Raw genomic sequence first — 19557 nt, forward strand, 5'->3', positions numbered from 1 at the left:
GCACTGGCTGGCACGCTGACAGCCACAGCGATGATGACTAACGAGCGCAATGGCAATGATGACTCTGACTCTGACTTACTGACTGACTGCATGCACAGATAATAGCGCGCGCTACTACTTACACAAAATACCGTTATATTTCCAAGTACATGTGTGCACATGTTAAGCGCTGCTCTTCACGACTTCGCTGAGGGTGGGTTTACCGGGCGTATGATGAACATATTTGTCAACATTTTTAAAAAATTCATAAAGTCATGTGAGCACTTTTTGAAGTTGAGGCTTTACGCTTGCTCTTCGTTTTTCGGTTTTCATTGCACTCATTTTGTTGCTTTTTTTGTTTTTGCAAAATCTGCGCTTTTTCTTTTGCGCCGTCGTTTTTTTCCTTCGAAAGTTACTTTTATTTTGCATTTTCATTGGCATATTATTTGCCGGCGCTGTGATAGTGCCGCAGGTGGCATATGCTCAGCTAGCAGCACTTTTAGTGCAGTTCAAAGGATTTTATGCGCCGACACAAAGCAAACAAAGTGCGGCAGCAAAAAATCCGTTTGGATAGAAGTCAATGGCACCCAGTTACAGTGTATTTGGCTTGTTGCGGAGGTGAAGTGCAGACGCGACTTTATTTACTCGATCAATAGTGTTGATAGTGTCGCTGTGTTGTTCGAATCTGCCGGCTGCCGGCTGCCGCTGCTTTTTAATTGAGAAATTAAATGATTTTAATATTTTTTCCCAGTGATGTGTACATTTAGCACAGGTGTTTGACGGAATATCCAATGAATTTGCACAGACAAACTATGCAGGTGTATGCAATATTCGTTGATGTGGTTTTAGTAATTTAAAGGAATTGGTGCAATGATATTTTAGAGAAGAAATTATTTAGCTAAAACTAAATTTATTATACGAATACGTGTATTTATTATAAAAATTGATTTATTAAAAAATTTACATTACAAATATATAGATAATTACACTACTGATTTTTGAAATCATACCAAATACGAGCGGCAATTCTACTCAAGACCGTTTCTTAGTCTTGTAGATCACATTTGGTGTACCAAGGGTCATCTTCCTCATTTCACTCTGAAATTCGATGAATTTAGAGCATACAAAAATATAGACAGATAAGATATTTACAGTCTCATACCGCGAATATTGTATTTCGACCTATCTTTCAGTACTGTAAATACGGAAAGATTCTAGCACCATTTTGTATAAAACATTACAGTAAATATGTCAATAGCACTTTATCTTGAAGTCATTGCGTCGGGGAAACAAAGAATAACATATTAAAATTTCGAATCGATATCTCAAATAGTTTTTGAGTTATAGCAGTTTAAAGAGCAGCCGCTCGGTAACAATGAAAACGATCATTTTATCTTTAAACGCCTTTTTCTCGAAACAGCATTTTCCGAATTTGCTGCAGTGATTACTAAAAACAATGATCCGATCACTATCGAATTTTTTTTTACATGTTCTATATATAGTTCTCCGTACAATGACCTATCGATTTTTGATCTGATCAAAAAATCGAATATTGGCAGGCCAAAAACGACCAAACGTCAATTTTTGATTTTTCTTTTTTATCGTAGGTCATTGCACAGACAATATTATCTAGTTTAAGGAGAATTTTATTTTTTTTAGATTTCATCCAAGGAGAAGGCCGGAATCACTGCAGCAGTGAAGGACCTTTTTTCGCGCCGTTGGAGATCGACTATAACTTAAACAAGTAAGGAAAGGCTAAGTTCGGGTACAACCGAACATTTTATACTCTCGCAATTTATTTAGAGATTTACCTATATTTTCGGTGAAAAATTACCCTTAGGCACTGAGTTCTTCATGTTTGTTATCAGGGGCCTTGAAAAGTCATGGTCCGATTTTGACAAGTGATGTCACAGCTCAAATACAGTATTTGTGTAAAGTTTTATTTCGCTATCATCATTGGTTCCTAATGTATATATTATAAAGTGAAAGAATCAGAAGGATTCAGAATTGAAATATATGGGAAGTAGGCGTAGTTGTAAACTGATTTCATCCATTTTCCACACGTGTCATCAGGGTGTCAAGAAAATATTATATACCGAATTTCATTCGAATCTGTCGAGAATCCTGAGATATGGTTTTTGACCCATAAGTGGGCGACGCCACGCCCATTTTCCATTTTGTAAAAAAATCTCAGTGTAGCTTCCTTCTGCCATTTCTTATGTAAAATTTGGTGTTTCTGACGTTTCTCGTTAGTGAGTTAACGCACTTTTAGTCATTTTCAACCTAACCTTTGTATGGGAGGTGGGCGTGGTTATTATCCGATTCTTTAATTTTTGGACTGTATAAGGAAACGGCTAAAAGAAACGACTGCAGAAAGTTTGGTTTATATAGCTTTATTGGTTTGCAAGATATATAGAAAAAACCTATTTGGGGGCGGGGTCACGCCTATTTTTCCAAAAAAATTACATTCAAATGTGCCCCTCCCTAATGCGATCCTATGTTCCAAATTTTATTCTCATTACTTTGTTTATGGCTTAGTTATAGCTCTTTATGTGTTTTTGGTTATCGCCATTTTGTGGGCGTGGCAGTGGTCCGATTCCGCCCATCTTCGAACTTAACCTTCTTATGGTGCCAAGGAACACGTGTTCCAAGTTTCATAAAGATATCTCAATTTTTACTCAAGTTACAGCTTGCACGGACGGACAGACGGACAGACGGACGGACGGACAGACAGACATCCGGATTTGAACTTTACTCGTCACCCTGATCACTTTGGTATATATAACCCTATATCTAACTCGTTTAGTTTTAGGACTTACAAACAACCGTTATGTGGACAAAACTATAATACTCTCTTAGCAAGTTTAGTTGCGAGAGTATAAAAATATTTAATTTTTTTCTTCAAAAATTTCGCTGTATATTCTTGAAACATGTATAAATATATTCTTAAAATTTTGAAATAATTGAGAAGTATTTTTTTTTTATAAAAATTAACCTCGCCTTTTTTAGGCCATTACACTAGGTGTGCCCCTTAAGGACACATTACCAGCTGAACAACAATTCCGCATACAACACCAACCAAGTTACCTCTTTCATCCCGAGCTCATTTCGGGTGGTGGAGTAAAGATGTTGAAATAATGTCCATTTGGCTTGGGGATTAATGGAAAAAATACTTATAAAATTCCCACATAAAAATCATCAGAGTGAGCAAAATAATAAGAACGGAATGCCTCCTCGTTTTGATATCAGAAGTTCAGGGACATTTTTATGCGTCGTGTTGTTGTTGTTGCAATAATTTCCCTTTTTTAAATCGAGAAGCAAAATGGTTTCATTCATTATCCACTCTTTAGTCCCATGTACTTTAATACGAGCTTTTTCTGAGATAATTTTTTTCGTCGCGTCAGAGCTTTGTCTTCGAATTATTGATCCAAATAATTCTTACTGTCAAAAGTGACTAAACCAATTTCAGAACATATTTTCGGTTGTCGGTAGCGACATGTTTCGTATAATAAGGCGAGACTAAATTATAGCGCTTATTTATCACCTTCAGATATATTGCACTTCTATATTGCGTTTTTTTACAATCCCCAAAGCACTCAAGTCATTTCATATTGTCTTCTTTAGCTCCTCCTTCATAGCAGTTTTTTCATGGGTCCCCCCAGTTTTGAGAACCAAAAAGTCACAGGGAACCAGGTCTTGGGAATCCGATGGCTGCGGCACCATTGTATTGTTGTTATTATCCTGATGATTATCAACGTGATGCTGTTTTTGGTCGAAAGTGAGCAATTTTGTCAAAAAATCATTGGTTAAAATCAAAGAGCACGAGCCAATCGCTACGTTAAACTGTTTTCGTTTTTTCTTGACGTGCTCGGACGTCAGGTACGCTCTTTTTCGTTCACATTTTTTCGATTCTCTGATAACATTTTGTACTACCGATAATCGTTATTTTTGGCAAAGGCAGATTCACCATATGTTGCAGTCAAAATAGGGATATCATACGCGCACTTAATTTTGTTTTTCGCACACAGATTCTTTAATACAATTTTTGGAACTTGCAAAAATTAAAGACGAACTAAAACGCATCCAAGCAAAACAGTTGTCAAAAACAAGGCGCTAGGACACAATTCTTATTGCTCGAATGGTTTTCATTTCAAAGTTTGAATCGCTACTTCCTTTCATCTTCTAAACTCACCTTTTGTGATATATCGAACTTTTCTTATCTTACATATTACATCATCTAAATCTAAACCCTATATATGAAATATGGGGATATATAGTATATTTCGTTCAGAGTTTTCGGTCACTTCGTAGTCAAGAATCCTATTGAGCTAGAACTTTGTAATAGAAATGATAATGATTCATTCAGTTGGCGCTTCAATTAGTTAATTCTATTAACTAACATCGCAGTTTTCTTCAAGGTATGAAAATCGCTCTCCAAATTAAATCCAATCGAAGTTTGAAGATAAAGCGTCGAACAGGATTTAAAAAGTGCAAAGTCCAAATGAAAATTGTTTCCAAATCACGTAAAACACAAGAACAAAGGATCCAGAAATGACCAGATGTGTGCTATACGATATAAGTACATGCAATCACTCTACAAAAACCAAACTCTTCAAGTTCCTCATCATTCCTGTCCTGCTTTATGGCGCTGAAGCGTGGACGATGTTAACATTCGATGAGACGGCACTTGGAATTTTCGAGAGAAGGGTTTTGCGGAAGATTTATGGTCATTTGAACACTGGCAACGGCGCATACCGCAGACGATGGAACGATTATCTGTATGAGTTATACGACGACATTGACACAGTTCACCGAATAAAAGGGCAGCGGGTACGCTGGTTAGGTCATGTTGTCCGAATAGACGAACACACTCCAGCTTTGAAAGTGTTCGTCCGATAGTCCGTGAAAGCAGAGCAAGAGGAACCCCCTCCACTCCGTTGGAAAGACCAGAAGAAAGAGAGATTTATTGAAATATCTAATTTTTTGGATAGACATGGTGTTAACTTAAAAACGAACTACTAATTTTTAATAACTGAACCTTGGTCTCTCTGTGTTTGGTGTACTTAAGGGCAATAATATAATGGAACTGTATTATATTTGAGATATAGATCTCTTCGGCTAATAAAATAAAAACTTGACATATATTCAGGAATAATGTTGGTGATAAGCACGATTCGATTACAATCAAGGGGATATGAGGTAAGGATTCTATGAACGTTTTATGATTCTACCAGTGGGTGGGCCTATTCAATGTGGTAATAGTTGTTAGTAGAAGTAATAAAGATTATTTTTTATAACGTTGGAAAGACAAAATGCTGAAAGACTTGGCAGCGAAAGGTACTACAAATTGACACCAGCCTGAAAAACAAAGAAGTATCTGAAGCAAACTCTTACAAAATCACCAATAAAGAAGAGAAATATTATTTTTACAATTTAATACTTAAACTAAGCCAATAAAAAAGTCACTATTTACAATATGTTTACTTCGGCATTTCAGCGCCACTTGGAGCCACCCCAAGTGATTGCTTTATGACCCCGCACACATGTGTGTGCCACGTAAAAACCCAGCGACCAACTATTGTTATTTAACTGGCATAAACATGAGTGGAAAAACTACCTCTACTGCCACTGTCTAAGATGCCAGTAAACAGCAGTTGTTGTTGTTATTGTTTTTGTTGTTCTAAGTTGCTCGCTCTAAAAACTTTGCGGTAACTTTTTTGTGGATAACGTCACGTCGGCTGCAGCCAGCGCCGGAGTAATGCACCGATTTGGAGTAAAAGTAAAGAGCAACAACAACAATAGTTGGCATATAAAACAATAACAACAACAACAATAGTTGGCATAGAAAACAACAACAATGAGAGCTGCACGCAATAGCAACGAGACAACGGAAGAGGATCAATGTTGCAACAAGGAAATTTAGTCGTTTTTACAATGGCGAAATGGAAATGCATCAATGCTGTTAGCGACATCTGAAGCGGCAAACAGAAAAACAAGCGCAACTAAATTTGTGCTTGCAACAGCTGTTGTGTGTGCGCGTGTGTTGCAAGTAGAGTGGAGCAGTCAAGAGGACAATGCTTTGTGGCACGCCCTTTCCCTTTCGATTCGTCAATAGATAGCTAACTGCCTTGGCTGGCAGTGAGGGCGTACGAGTGTCAATCTGTCTGTGTGTGTGTGTGTGTGATGTAGAAGTCAAAAGCAAGTTGAATACCGGAGCCAAACGACCACTTCCTCCCGCAACACACAGACAAACACACCCATACAATGGGAAGTTGGCTGCTGCAAATGGCATAGACGCCGTGACATAAACTCGCACAGTCGCTCGCAATGTTGCAATGCCATTGTACTCCGTGCTTTGTTGCAGCAATGGCAGTGCTTCCTTACAACACGCACGCACGAATGTTTGTATGTGTGTGTGCATTTGAATGGCTTTTGGCAGCGCGTAAACAAATATTAAATATGTACAGTCGCCGCTTACAGCTTGCCGCCCCAGTGTTGCCACAACTCCGACCCCGATGCAGAGGCTGCTTGACAATTTGACCGCCCGCCTGACCGTCTGTCCACTTGTCTATGCTTGTTTATTCGACTCCATGCTATTCCCGTTGTTGTCTATTGAAAGTTTGAAAGTGCAACTGCCTGAGTGTGTGCGTGTGCGTTGCGTGTACATGTGTATCGCATGCCACAATTTAAACCAGTTGCAGCATGACGTTTCCAACTTTACTTTCCAAAGTCGCACTAACTGCTAATACAATGAGAATCAACCTACTGAAATCAATTCGGCACAACTTGCTGCCAACAAACAAATAAACACCGCTCACATGCGTGTGTGCGTGTGTGTGCAGTTGCACGTTCGTCTAAATGTTGGTTTGCTTGGGCAGCGAGACAATCAGACTGCAGTTGCAGTCGCTTGGCGTTAGTGCAACAAACGAGCAGCCACGTAATCGCACTCTGTGACCATTCGAGATGCGTTGCGCTCTCTTTGACTTACAGTTGTTTTTGTTATCCTTATGTAAACACTCGTACAAATGTTCTACAAGCAAGACGAATGCGGCCAGCGTAGCGACGCAGGAGGCGCTGGCACAGTGGGCCGGGTGGGATGAAATTTCGAATTATTTTTTGTTTTTACAATACTCTAATAGAATTGATAGACAGAACTTTGCAAATGTTATTTAATGAAATAATTTTATATAATTTTTTTTTTTTTTTGAAATTTCAATTACAATTTATATTAAAATAAAATTTGATTTGTAAAAATTTTCCGAAATAATTTTTTTACAGGAAATGTAACTACTCAATACGTAGTCGTGTAACTTATTGTATTAGAAAAATATTGTGGAACACAAAATAGTGTCAATTTGAAATAATGGAGGTAGCAAATCTCAAGTATCCGCTTTCACAGTGGTTGAGGAATGAAAGCAATTGTTTTTCAAATTGTAACAGAAAGTTCTATAACTTCATAAGTCTCTTTCAACGTGGCAATATATAATTACCTATCTACATTGACCTATCACATATTTAAAGGGGAGCTCGAAAATGCAAATTGCGAAACGCAAATTACGAGAAACTGGTTAAGACTGTCACGAAATTAACGACTGGTGAGTAAAAAATTAAAATTTCTAAAAATAATTTTGTATAACATTGTACATACATTGAGATTTAAATTTTCATAAATATTATGTTTTTTATTTTTTAATTATTAAATAAGTTCTTGAAAAATACGACAAACTTTTTAAAAATAATTACAACCATAAACCTTCTTAAGATTTTTAGAATATCAAACGTTTCAATCTGTTTTGATTCATAAATTAAACTTATTAAAATATAAATTAGGAACTGGTGGCAACTCTTTCCAGAAATATTTAATATTCTATATTTTCCCACCCTTTTTCAATATTTAATATTATGATATATATTTTATATATAATAATATGTATATATATAATATTAATATTTTTATTTAGTTTATTCGCTAATAATCAATGCTTTTCAAAATATATTTTGATTCCTATTTAAAAACATATTTGCACTGGAATCTTTTTTAGTTTAAATAAACTCAAATAAAATCACTTCACAAATTTTATCGTTGAGGGTTAATATTTTATTTGAAAGAATTGGTAACCTAAAAATAATTTATGTTGCAAATCTCCTAAACCACTTTAACATAACACTAAATATTTTATTTGTAAATTGAAGCAAAAGTTGGGTATTGGTGGAAACTCTATTTAAATAATATTAACAATTGACCCTTCACCTTCACCCTTTGATTTCTACAAAGGTGGAAACGCCTCTCGAAAATATTTTAACTGTCTACTCTTTTTAAATTGGGGCGGAGCGCTATTGCAATTTGAAGGGATTGTGGGAGGCCCAGGAAATGAGCTGTTTCAACAAACGGCCTCGTGTTGGTTAGTGTCATGCGGAAGCTCATTGCCTGTATTCTTTATGTTCGGGTCTAGTGTGGATAAGTAGAAGATTAAATTGATACAGTATCTAGAAGGAAGTTGCACGAGGGCCACTCTGGTTCAGCAACTCAAGCTCCTCGTCAGTAATAAGTGGTGGTATAAGCTCCGTTTTCAAAGGATTTTTGGCATGTCTGAAGTCTGGTCGGCGTATTGTTCGATGTCGTCGACGTTCTGTGGTATGCATCTGGCTCTGTTTCAAACAGATCACTATCAATCCTGTAGCCATTGACGAAAACATCCCAGTAGCTACTACATGGAGAGCAGTTTATTATGTGCTTTGACTGGGCGCAAAGTGTTCACATTGTGCAGATAATCCATAGAAGGCATTCATTGAGTTCATTCAGGTCTGTTTCTTACTTTTCTGAATCCTGCTACATGCAGGTGACCATTCTGGTGAGTCAGATTGTTTTGTAAGTGGCCAGCAAAAATTATCTGTCTTTTTCCAAAGTGATATCGGCTACTGACTTGAGGATGTTGTTGCGGCTGTGTACTTTGGTCATAATTGCGGTCGCGTGCGAAGTGAAGGAGTGCAGCCTATCGAATGTAATACCCAAGTTTTGGGATTGTTCACAGTCAGAATTAGAATGTCAGCATCGTAGACATTTGTTGGTTTCGTGCTCCTTCGTTCAATTGATAAATATCGATGCTGTGGATTTAGCAGGATGGAGTGTAAGGTTCCGCGCAGAGAAGAATCGATAAATGTCGAGGAAATAGTTACTTTTGAACACATTTAAACTATTCTGGTGCCCGACGACATTATTGTGCAATCATCGCGTATGAGGTAACTGAAATTTTCTTTGGTGGATTCCCTCGGCCTAAACGAAAAATTATTGCACCACCAAGTTTAATAGCTTTCGATCTATATTGCCACGCCTCATCAGTAAATTTAATTTACAAAACAAAAATTGTGATAAAATTCGTTCTAATCTAATCGAGATTTTGTTAACTCAGAAATAACTTAATTTCAGATTATAATTTTGGCTCTGCAGTTTATGCGCTGAACACACTGTGCAACAGCAACGGTGATGGTGGTCATTTGATTCTACCGGCACTACATTACAAATCGATATATGTTTAGGTAGGTTTAGGTAGGTTACATACATGTATAGGCATAGGAGTGTGTGCATTTGAAGAAGTTCAGTTCAATATGATGCCATGGGATGCGTTATGAGGCTTATCGACATTGTCTGCTTGTACTGTTGATATTGTGCGGGTAAAGTGCACTTAGAAGCACTTTAAACATGAACACATGAACACAACCTAACAAAACACGCCGCAACAACAGCAACAATCGCACCAACAATACAATAACAATAATTGACATTGGTGTATCGGCCACAGTGAATAGGAGACACGTACACTCGGATTGTCTGTATGTTTAGGAGTATGCCGGCCCAGCGACACTCTGCATGCTACGCTCGGTGTGTTTGTTGGTAGTGTTGTATGTTGGCTGTTTGCGCGTTTATTTGTATTTTAGTTCGTTGAGAATTTAGTGGTGCGTGCGATCTACTTTTACTGATTAGAAAATGATTTACACCGTCATGTGTGCAAGAAATTGTAAATGTGTGTAATATTCGACACGGACATGCACGCCATCACCATCTCCAGCTCCAACTCCACCTTGATGTCATGCCTTTGCCCATGGCTCTTGGCTGTGCCGTGCTATGCGCTGCCAGCCGTCCTACCAACCATCTAAGGCGCTGCCTTTATGTGTGTGTGTGTGCGTTGTGAAGTGCAGTGTCGCTGTTGCAGGCCGTCTTTTTCGTTTGTTTTTGTTATTGTTGCGCTACAATGACGTTATTGATGTGACCAAATACTTGGAGTGCTCACTAAATACTCTCGTATATATGTATGTATGTATGTTTGGTTAGGTGCAATGATATAATTGCACACACACACACACACCGATTATTTACCACAATCAAATAAATGAACATTCAGACACATCCATTAACACACAAATATTTACCTTCGCATACATACTGACAAAGCCATAAGCAAACCCATCATCATTTCGTGCAGCCTTTCGCTGGCAGCCTGCTAACGACAGCAGCGTTCTTGTTGCATGCAACCGGCGCGGCGGGTTTGAGTCAACAATGTGCCGCGTCGCGTAGCTGCATAATTGTAAATGCTCAATAATTGATTTATGTAATTATTATTTATTTAATTAATTAACCAATAATTATCGGTTGTAATTGTGTAAAGCGCATTGCGTGTGTTGCGTGTAACGCTTGTTGCAGTTGTTATTGTTGTTGCTATGTACAAATGTGTAAAAAAAAAAAAAAAAAAAAAAAATAGTGTAACAAATCTGCTTAAATAATTTGCAATGTAAATAAGCGTATTTGTTTTTGTTTTTTTTGTTGTTGTTGTGTGTTTTCAAAAACATGCCACTTTCCACAGCACGCCACAAGTTTGCAGCATTCGCCGCTGCTCTTTGTTTATGTTTACTTTACTTTGTTGTGCACACGTACATTTCACAAAAATCACATTGCCATAAATAAATAGTGTTAGAAAAAGAAAATACTTGCATATTTACAATTATTATTATAGCTAATATCATGGGTCAATAATTTAATTTAATCATAATTTATATAAACAAAATATTGCTCATTGAGTGCAATAAATGTATTTCGCAAATTGCTTTGATTGTGGCATAGTAATTTACAAATTATGTTTGGTGGAATGCGCGCAAAATCGAAATTTAGCTTATTTATTATTTATAATATAATAACTTTATTAAATAGAAATTATGAAAATGTAAGTGACTTTATGGCAGAAAACTCCATTTCGTCTATAATATGTAGAATGCCTATATGTATGTGGATAAAAAAGCTTTTTTTAGCTTTTTACAATTGGTTCAAAGCTTGCGAGGGAGGCTGGTGGAGTCCATCAACCCTAGTTTCAGGCTTCCTGATCACTGTAGCGATTTACAAAGCAAATGTGATTTCAATTTTAGATAGAGTAGATCTACGGCACCGGAGCGCACGACTTTGAACTCACTGACTGTGCTCTGGAAATTAATTCTACCTCTTCTCTATCAAACAACTTCATGGGAAGTATAAAGCTGATGAGATGACAATGAAATAACCCTTTTCTTAACATCAACAAAACTGGATCTAGTCGGTTCCGATGTTTCTCGCGATTTATCACGATGCGGGAACTGCATCGAACACTTTCAAAACTATAGTGCTTTAGTTCATTCGAACGACATGATCTAGTCAAAGTAGCCGCGTCTTTTTATTTGCTGGACTATGTCAATGTTGTCGTATAACTCGTACAGCTCATCGTTCCATCGTCTGCAGGACAGGAATGATGAGTGACTTCCAGATTTTTTGTTTTGTTCAATGCAATTTTAATTGCCTACTCAGTCCAAAGTAGCATCTGTTGCCAAGAGTGATCCTGCGCTGGATTTCGAGGTTGGCTGTTAGTACTGGTTCCAATATAGACGAAATTATCTAAAACTTCAAAATTATTACTGTCAACAGTGACGTAGGAGCCGAGACGCGAATGCGCTGACCGTTTGTTTGATGACAGGAGATATTTCATCTTGTGCTTGTTCACTACCAGACCCATACGCTTTGCTTCCTTATCCTCTTCTTCTTCTTGACTGCCGTAGACACCGCTTACGCGGTTATAGCCGAGTCCAAATTCCAAATGCTTCCTTATCCAGTCGGGGAAAAAGCAGAACTCATCGGCGCACCAGCTTTTATAGAAGATTGTACCTTCTCTATTTGGCTCTGCAGCAGAATATAATAGAAATACAATCTAATCAATATTAACAACTTTTTTAATATGAACTAAGGTATACTTATGTATATTAAGTAGCCTTTTGGCTGTATAAAACCAAAGTTTAACTAATATACGATGGCATCCTTGTCTATCGACTATTTTAGCTTTTTTAAAGCGCAAGTGCAAGTGGTAAGTTTAAAGGTAGCAACGGATCTATTGCTTCGAAGCGTAGCATCCTTCAATGAAGTGACGATTCTCTCTGGTAGTAAGTGCTAGAGACTGGTAAGGAAATGTCTGCCCTCACATGTAGTTTGTGTGGCTGGGTACAGAGGAATCCCAGGTAATAACTACCTATTCTTTTGTGATATTCTACTAGACAGTCAGGCTTCAACTGAGCCTGAGACGTGAGACGCCTAGGAAGCCCTTCGCTCTCAATAATAAATCATTATTTGAAGCCGTCATTGTCCCATTATAAATTTTATCGGGTGCAAGCTGCAGAAGTTTCCTAGATAGAATCATCTTGCTGATGGAATGACCCACGTATGAGAAATCGATACTAAAAATACTTGAATCTCACTTTTTTTACTACCTGCGGATTTGTAGTCGGTTCACGGCGCTTTGAGGATTGCTAATACATATCTATTTAGGATTTTTCTGAGTTCACAAAGGACTGTAGACTATAAGGTCTAAGTGTATTCCTTCTCTTGTGGGGAACAGGTGGTGGAAAATCCTAATATAGCTCCAAAAAAAATAAGGAGAAAGGGCATGCATTCAAATAGTAACATAATCCCCTCGATATAATGGGATCACCATCGATATCGATTGGAGAAAAGAACAAGATTGCTACCCAATGTAAGTTAAGTTCTTTTCGTACATAACCTTTGGAAATATAGCATTACAACTTCTTCCGGGGTGTAGAACGCATATCGGGCCGGCACTGATAATTGTTATTTGGATAATTCATGTTTTTATGCTAAAACAGTCGCATTTGTAAATTGAATTTACCTTTATAGTTTCAATGAAAAAATCAAAAAATCGAAACAAAAATATGTACATACATACATATGTGTGACAGAATGCCGAAATTCGATTATAATAATTCATTCACACGAAATTCAGGTTAAGGTGTTAATATTGCATTTTAAATATTTTCAGTTTTACTCTTTGCGATAGCTCTCAACTTTGTTCCGAAATGTAACTAAGTTATAGATTTTCCTAAAAGTATTCCTAATAATTTGTATTAAATAATATCCTGGACTCAGTTCGATTTCTTCGCAATTATGGTAACTCCTGAGTATTAATTTCATTAATATTATCTTTCGTGTATATCTACTTTATTGAATAATATACGGTCTTCATGATTTTATTAAGTTATAGTTGGTATAGAACGCAGAATCACTCTTGCCAAGAGGTGTTACTTTGGACTGAGTAGGCAATTGCAAAGTAAAGTCCTCTCTCGACGAACAAAAATCAAACTTTACAAGTCGCTCATTATTCCCGTCCTGATGTATGGCGCTGAAGCGTGGACGATGACAACATCCGATGAGACGACTCTTGGGGGTTTCGAGAGAAAGGTTTTGCGTAAGATTTATGGTCCTCTGAACATTGGCAACGGCGAATACCGCAGACGATGGAACGATGAGCTGTACGATTTATACGACGACATTGACATAGTTCAGCGAATAAAAAGACAGCGGCTACGCTGGCTAGGTCATGTTGTACGAATGGACGAAAACACTCCAGCTCTGAAAGTGTTCGATGCAGTACCCGATGGAGGAAGTCGCGGAAGAGGACGACCTCCACTCCGGTGGAAAGACCAAGTGCAAAGTGACCTGGCTGCACTTGGTGTTTCCAGTTAGCGCCAAAAAGCAAAAAGGAGAAACGAGTGGCGGGCTCTGGTGGATTCGGCTATAAACGCTTAAAGCGGTTCCTACGCAAAATATATATATATATATAGTTGGTATAGAAATGTCAACTTGTTGAATTACCAGGCAGGCTCAAAAAATATTAGAATTTCTATAATATTATATCTAGAATATTCTGTCCCAACCTTCAAAAGATACATAAACAAATTTCACTGCCTACGAATAACTGGTTCCTGACGTTAATCTACACCCATTAAAGAATCTGGTATATATCGACCATTTATACAATTAGTTTACTTGTTGAAGGTTTTCGAAACAGTGGTTTTATCGTTCGTAGTTGTCGTTCTAGACTCCAAGCTAATTTTTTGTTAAAGTTGCAGTAAAAATATCCATGCGTTTTGCTCTTATGATTCTATTACTTTCATGAACATTTTTATACTCTCGCAACAAATGTTGCTAAAGAGAGTATTATAGTTTTGATCACATAACGGTTGTTTGTAACACCCAAAACTAAACGAGTTAGATATAGGGTTATATATACCAAAGTGATCAGGGTGAAGAGTGGAGTTCAAATCCGAATGTCCGTCTGTCCGTCCGTCCGTCCGTCCGTGCAAGCTGTAACTTGAGTAAAAATTAAGATATCTTGATGAAACTTGGAAGACGTATTTCTTGGCACCATAGGAAGGTTGCTTTCGAAAATGAGCAAACTCGGACCACTGTCACGCCCACAAAATGGCGAAAACCGAAAACACGTAAAGTGCCATAACTAGGCCATAAATAAAGCTATGGAAATAAAATTTGTTATGAAGGATCGCACTATGAAGGGGCATATTTGGATGTAATTTTTTTGGGGAAGTGGGCGTGGCCCCGCTCCCTACTAAGTTTTTTGTACATATCTCGCAAACTAAATTTCACATAAGAAATGGCAGATGAAAGCTGTACTCAGATTTTTTTACAAAATGGAAAATGGGCGTGGCGTCGCCCACTTATGGGTCAAAAACCATATCTCAGGAACTACTCGACCGATTTCAATGAAACTTGGTTTGTAATAGTTTCCTTACATCCCAATGATGATATGTTGTGAAAATAGGCCAAATCGCTTCTCAACCACGCCTACTTCCTATATACCAGAAGACAGATCTTTGACTTTGAAGACAATCTGAATCGTTTACTTTACAATATATAATGTAAGTACTAACGAAGATATCGGTGCAGAACTTTGCACAAATACTATGTTAATAGTGTGGCAGCCCCATTCTAAAAATCGCCGAAATCGGACCATAGGTTTTTAAGGCCCTTCCTTACTTGTTTTTTTCTACTTCCGATCTTCTTAATCAGAACCTATTCCCCTAATACCTTTTCGCAAAAACTTCGACATGCTTTAACTAATAGCTAATATTTTAGCAAAATATCTAACCGCTTTTATAGTTTTCATTTATTTTTCGCATTAGCCAAGATTTCTACGAAAAAGTCACTTTTAAAGACCGCACTATCAAACGCTAACGTGCAACAGTGCCAATCACATTACATTGTGTTGGAAAATGTTATGACTTTACACCATGGCAACGCCGTAATGGCGTAATACCGTTATGCGCGGCAACAAGCGATATCCCTTCAAAGTGAGCGCATTACATTGCAACGAATTTCAATTGAATCGAATGAAGCAACTATCCAACTGTGGATGATATGCTTACATCCGGTAATACGAAGAGCTGTAAAAATTGCCGTTAGAAAAGTTGGGAGCAAATAAATAAAAATCAGAAGGAGTTGAAGAATAAAGAGACACTTTTATGTTTACTATCTGCAATTTTACAAACCGAAAACGCAAACGAGCTAAGAACAACAGCCAAGACACACACATAAACGTATATATGTATGTGAGTATATATGAGTTTGTATGTATATGTATGTTTTTGTTGCATGAACTGGCATGTTTCCACAAGCAGCGCCGCATACTTGCACTGGAACAACAATGGTCGGAACGAATGACACAGCAGCGACAACGACATCAACATTTTTATGATGCCACCAAGCATTGTTGAGTGCAACACTTTCATTCCGTTACATTCGTTGCAAATGCAACAGAAACCATTTCACTTTTTAAACTTTTCTCATTCTATTGCCAAGTAAGAAATAATAAAGTTTCACGTAAAAAAGTAAAAGCAACAAACAAAAACAACAAAAAAAAAACAAAAAAATAAAAAAAGTGAAAAAAAGAACGTTGCGCTGATAACTCGAAGAGCTTTGAGCCGGCCACGAAGAGCCACCGACCACCTCATTACCATCCTTGCTGCTGCGGCATTGACGACACTGACAGCACTGAATGTCATTGTCATTGCACGAGCACGACTACCAAGTACGACTGCCACGGCGAGTACGAGTAGCAGTTCTGTGGCAGGATAAAGTGCATTGCTGGGGCTCGACGCCAATCCAGTACTGTGTAGTTAGGAAGCAGCGCCATTGTGGTAGGACCGAGTCAGCAGAACAGAGGGAGGAAGGGGAGCCCTGGTGGAGTCACTATCAATGGCAGTGGCAGTGGCTGTTGGGTTGGGGCGTGAATGACGATGTAAAAACAAGAAAATGTGGCGCGTCATCAGCACTTAGCAGTGGAGTAACACATACAAATATACAAACAAACATAGAAACTCAAAATTGTGTAGGAAATGCGGGTTGCAACGCTGCTTGTGCTCTCGCTTGTTGTTGTCGACTGCATGTTGCATTTTGACATTTTGCGGCTGTAAAACAAAGACCGGAAGCAGCGTAGAAGAAAGAAGTTTGTGTAAAAATTACTTGCACTCGGGAGCGGTGATAAAAATCGTACTGGTGTGAATATAAAAATGCAAAGATTTTCATATTGCTGTTGTTGTCACTTTAGTTTAGTTGTTGGCGGCGGCCAAAAAGTGTGCACTGCGCCTTGCTAAGAAAGCAAGAGAAAAAACTAAAAGCAAAGTAAACTCTAAAAAGTGTGGCAGTGGCAAGTGTGAAAGAGAAAAATTATACATAAAGCGCTCGTAAATTCGGAGCAAAGTTGTGAAAATGCGCTTTTGCTTTTTCGTGAATTTATATTCATGCCAATGCATGCAGTTCATGCCGCGTCGCAAAGTAGTTGCGAAAGTGTGTAGGCGTTAGTGGTGGTGGTGGTGGTGGCAAGCGGAAATATGCTACTTATGAAATGCGCGAATGCGTAGAGATAAGGATTATGAATTGCGTAAAATTAGTAAAGTAAAATTAGAAAAATCGAAAAATAAAAGAACTACAAAAACCATAAAAATAATATTATGTGGTAATTCATCAGTTGAAAGTAGCTAAAATTCTTGCTAATGTTCCGAAAACCGACAAAACTGTGTTGGGGAAATATTGGTTATTACTTGTGCACTTAAGCAATATAACGGCATTTTTTAGATTTGAAAATTTTGAAAATATTGAAATTTGAATTTTTACGGAATTTTAACCAAAAACTCACTTATTTGGAAAAATTTTTACCATATCTCGAAAAAAATAGTTGTAATTAAAATAAAAAAATCCTTAGTTCGTTAACTAGATAATGTTATTCCAAAGATGTGTGCAGAATTTGAACAAAATCGCTTCATAACTTTTCGAGAAATCGTGTCCACCGACTTCAAAAATTGAGTTTTGAGATATACGTGTTTAAAATTTTAACATTCTGATATGTATATCTTAGAATATTACTCGGATTGTTTTGACATTTTTGATTAATATTTTTAACATATTGCTCTATTTAAAAAAATAAATTCTTGAAACTTACCTAACCTCTTAAGTAACAGTGAAAAACTGCATTTCATTAGTTTCCTTATATCCTGACATCCGTTTGGAGGCGAGCTAAAGTAAGAAGGCGAAACCCGCTTATGCGGTTGTGCGTAGTGTTTGGGACCCACCACATAAAAACACCCCCCCCAATGAAAAGAAGAAAACAGCCTCGGATGAGAGACCCCATTTTGATGACGACCACTGCAAACGTTTAAAGGACTACGATTTAAGGGCATGCACCTGGAATGTCCGGACCCTTAATTGGGAAGGTGCCTCTGCCCAGCTGGTTGATGTCCTCGTAAGAGTAAAGGCTGACATCACCGCAATCCAAGAAATGCGATGGACGGGACAAGGACGGAAGAAGGTGGGTCCTTGTGACGTGTACTACAACGGCCATATAAAGGAGTGCAAATTCGGTGTGGGATTCGTGGTGGGAGAGAGACTCCGTCGTCGAGTCCTGGCATTCACTCCGGTGGATGAACGTCTAGCCACAATCCGCATCAAAGCGAGGTTCTTCAATATATCGCTGATTTCAACGCTAGGGTGGGTAAAGAAGGTATCTTTGGCACAACAGTCGGAAAATTCAGCCTCCATGACGAAACATTACCAAACGGTCTGAGGCTGATCGACTTCGCCGGGGCCCGAAATATGGTCGTCTGTAGTACTAGATTCCAGCATAAGAAAATCCATCAAGCTACCTGGCTGTCCCCGGATCGAATCACTCGCAACCAGATCGATCATGTTGTGATAGATGGACGACATGTCTCCAGTGTTTCTGAAGTGCGTACGCTTCGTGGTCCCAACATCGACTCGGACCACTATCTTGTAGCAGCTAAAATACGCACCCGCCTCTGTGTAGAAAAGCGCACACGTCAACAAACACAAGGTTCGATATCGAGAAGCTGCAATCACAACCGACAGCCGAACGATTTTCTACTCGACTTGCACTCCTGCTTTCTGAGAGCACTCATCAGCATCTCGGTATAAGGGAGCTGTGGGACGGCATATCAAACTCCTTACGTACAGCTGCAACCGAAACCATTGGTTTTCGGAAAAGCCAAAAAAACAGCTGGTATGATGAGGATTGTCGTCTCGCAGTGGAAAGAAAACAGACTGCCTACCTCGCAATGTTGCGATCGACCGCAACACGAGCGGGATGGGAAAGATACCGAGAGCTGAAGAGGGAAGCGAGACGCATTTGCAGACAAAAAAAGAAAGAGGCCGAAATGCGTGAGGACGAAGAGCTTGACAAGCTGGCCGACAGGGGTAATGCTCGAAAATTTTACGAAAAGATCCGGCGACTAACTGAAGGTTTCAAGACCGGAGCACACTCCTGCAGGACCCCCAGAGGTGATCTAGTTATTGATGACCAGAGTATACTGAGTTTGTGGAGGGAACACTTCTCCAGCCTGCTGAATGGCAGTGAAAGCACAACAACATGAGATGGCGAACCCGATTCCCCAATCGACGACGATGGAGCAGATGTTCCATTGCCCGACCGTGAAGAAACTCGAATAGCAATTACCCGCTTGAAGAACAATAAGGCGGCGGGGGCCGATGGATTACCGGCCGAGCTAATCAAATACGGCGGCAAAGAGCTGATAAGGTGCTTGCATCAGCTTCTTTGCAGAATATGGTCGGAAGAAAGCATGCCTGACGATTGGAATCTCAGTGTACTCTGCCCAATACACAAAAAGGGAGACCCCACAATTTGCGCCAATTACCGTGGGATAAGCCTCCTCAACATCGCGTATAAG

The 19557-nt window shown here is 38.6% G+C and overlaps 1 protein-coding gene across 1 annotated transcript in view; it reads left to right on the forward strand.

The window, feature by feature from the left end:
• The window catches only part of LOC105218091 (uncharacterized), a 263373-nt gene that overhangs the window by 46301 nt on the left and 197515 nt on the right, over positions 1-19557 (forward strand). The window contains exon 2 of the mRNA XM_054230734.1: positions 7258-7574. The gene's annotated coding sequence lies outside the window, so the exon portion shown is untranslated. The remainder of the gene's footprint in view (positions 1-7257; positions 7575-19557) is intronic.

This window comes from Zeugodacus cucurbitae, chromosome 5, assembly GCF_028554725.1.
Source record: "Zeugodacus cucurbitae isolate PBARC_wt_2022May chromosome 5, idZeuCucr1.2, whole genome shotgun sequence".
Lineage (NCBI taxonomy): Eukaryota > Metazoa > Arthropoda > Insecta > Diptera > Tephritidae > Zeugodacus > Zeugodacus cucurbitae.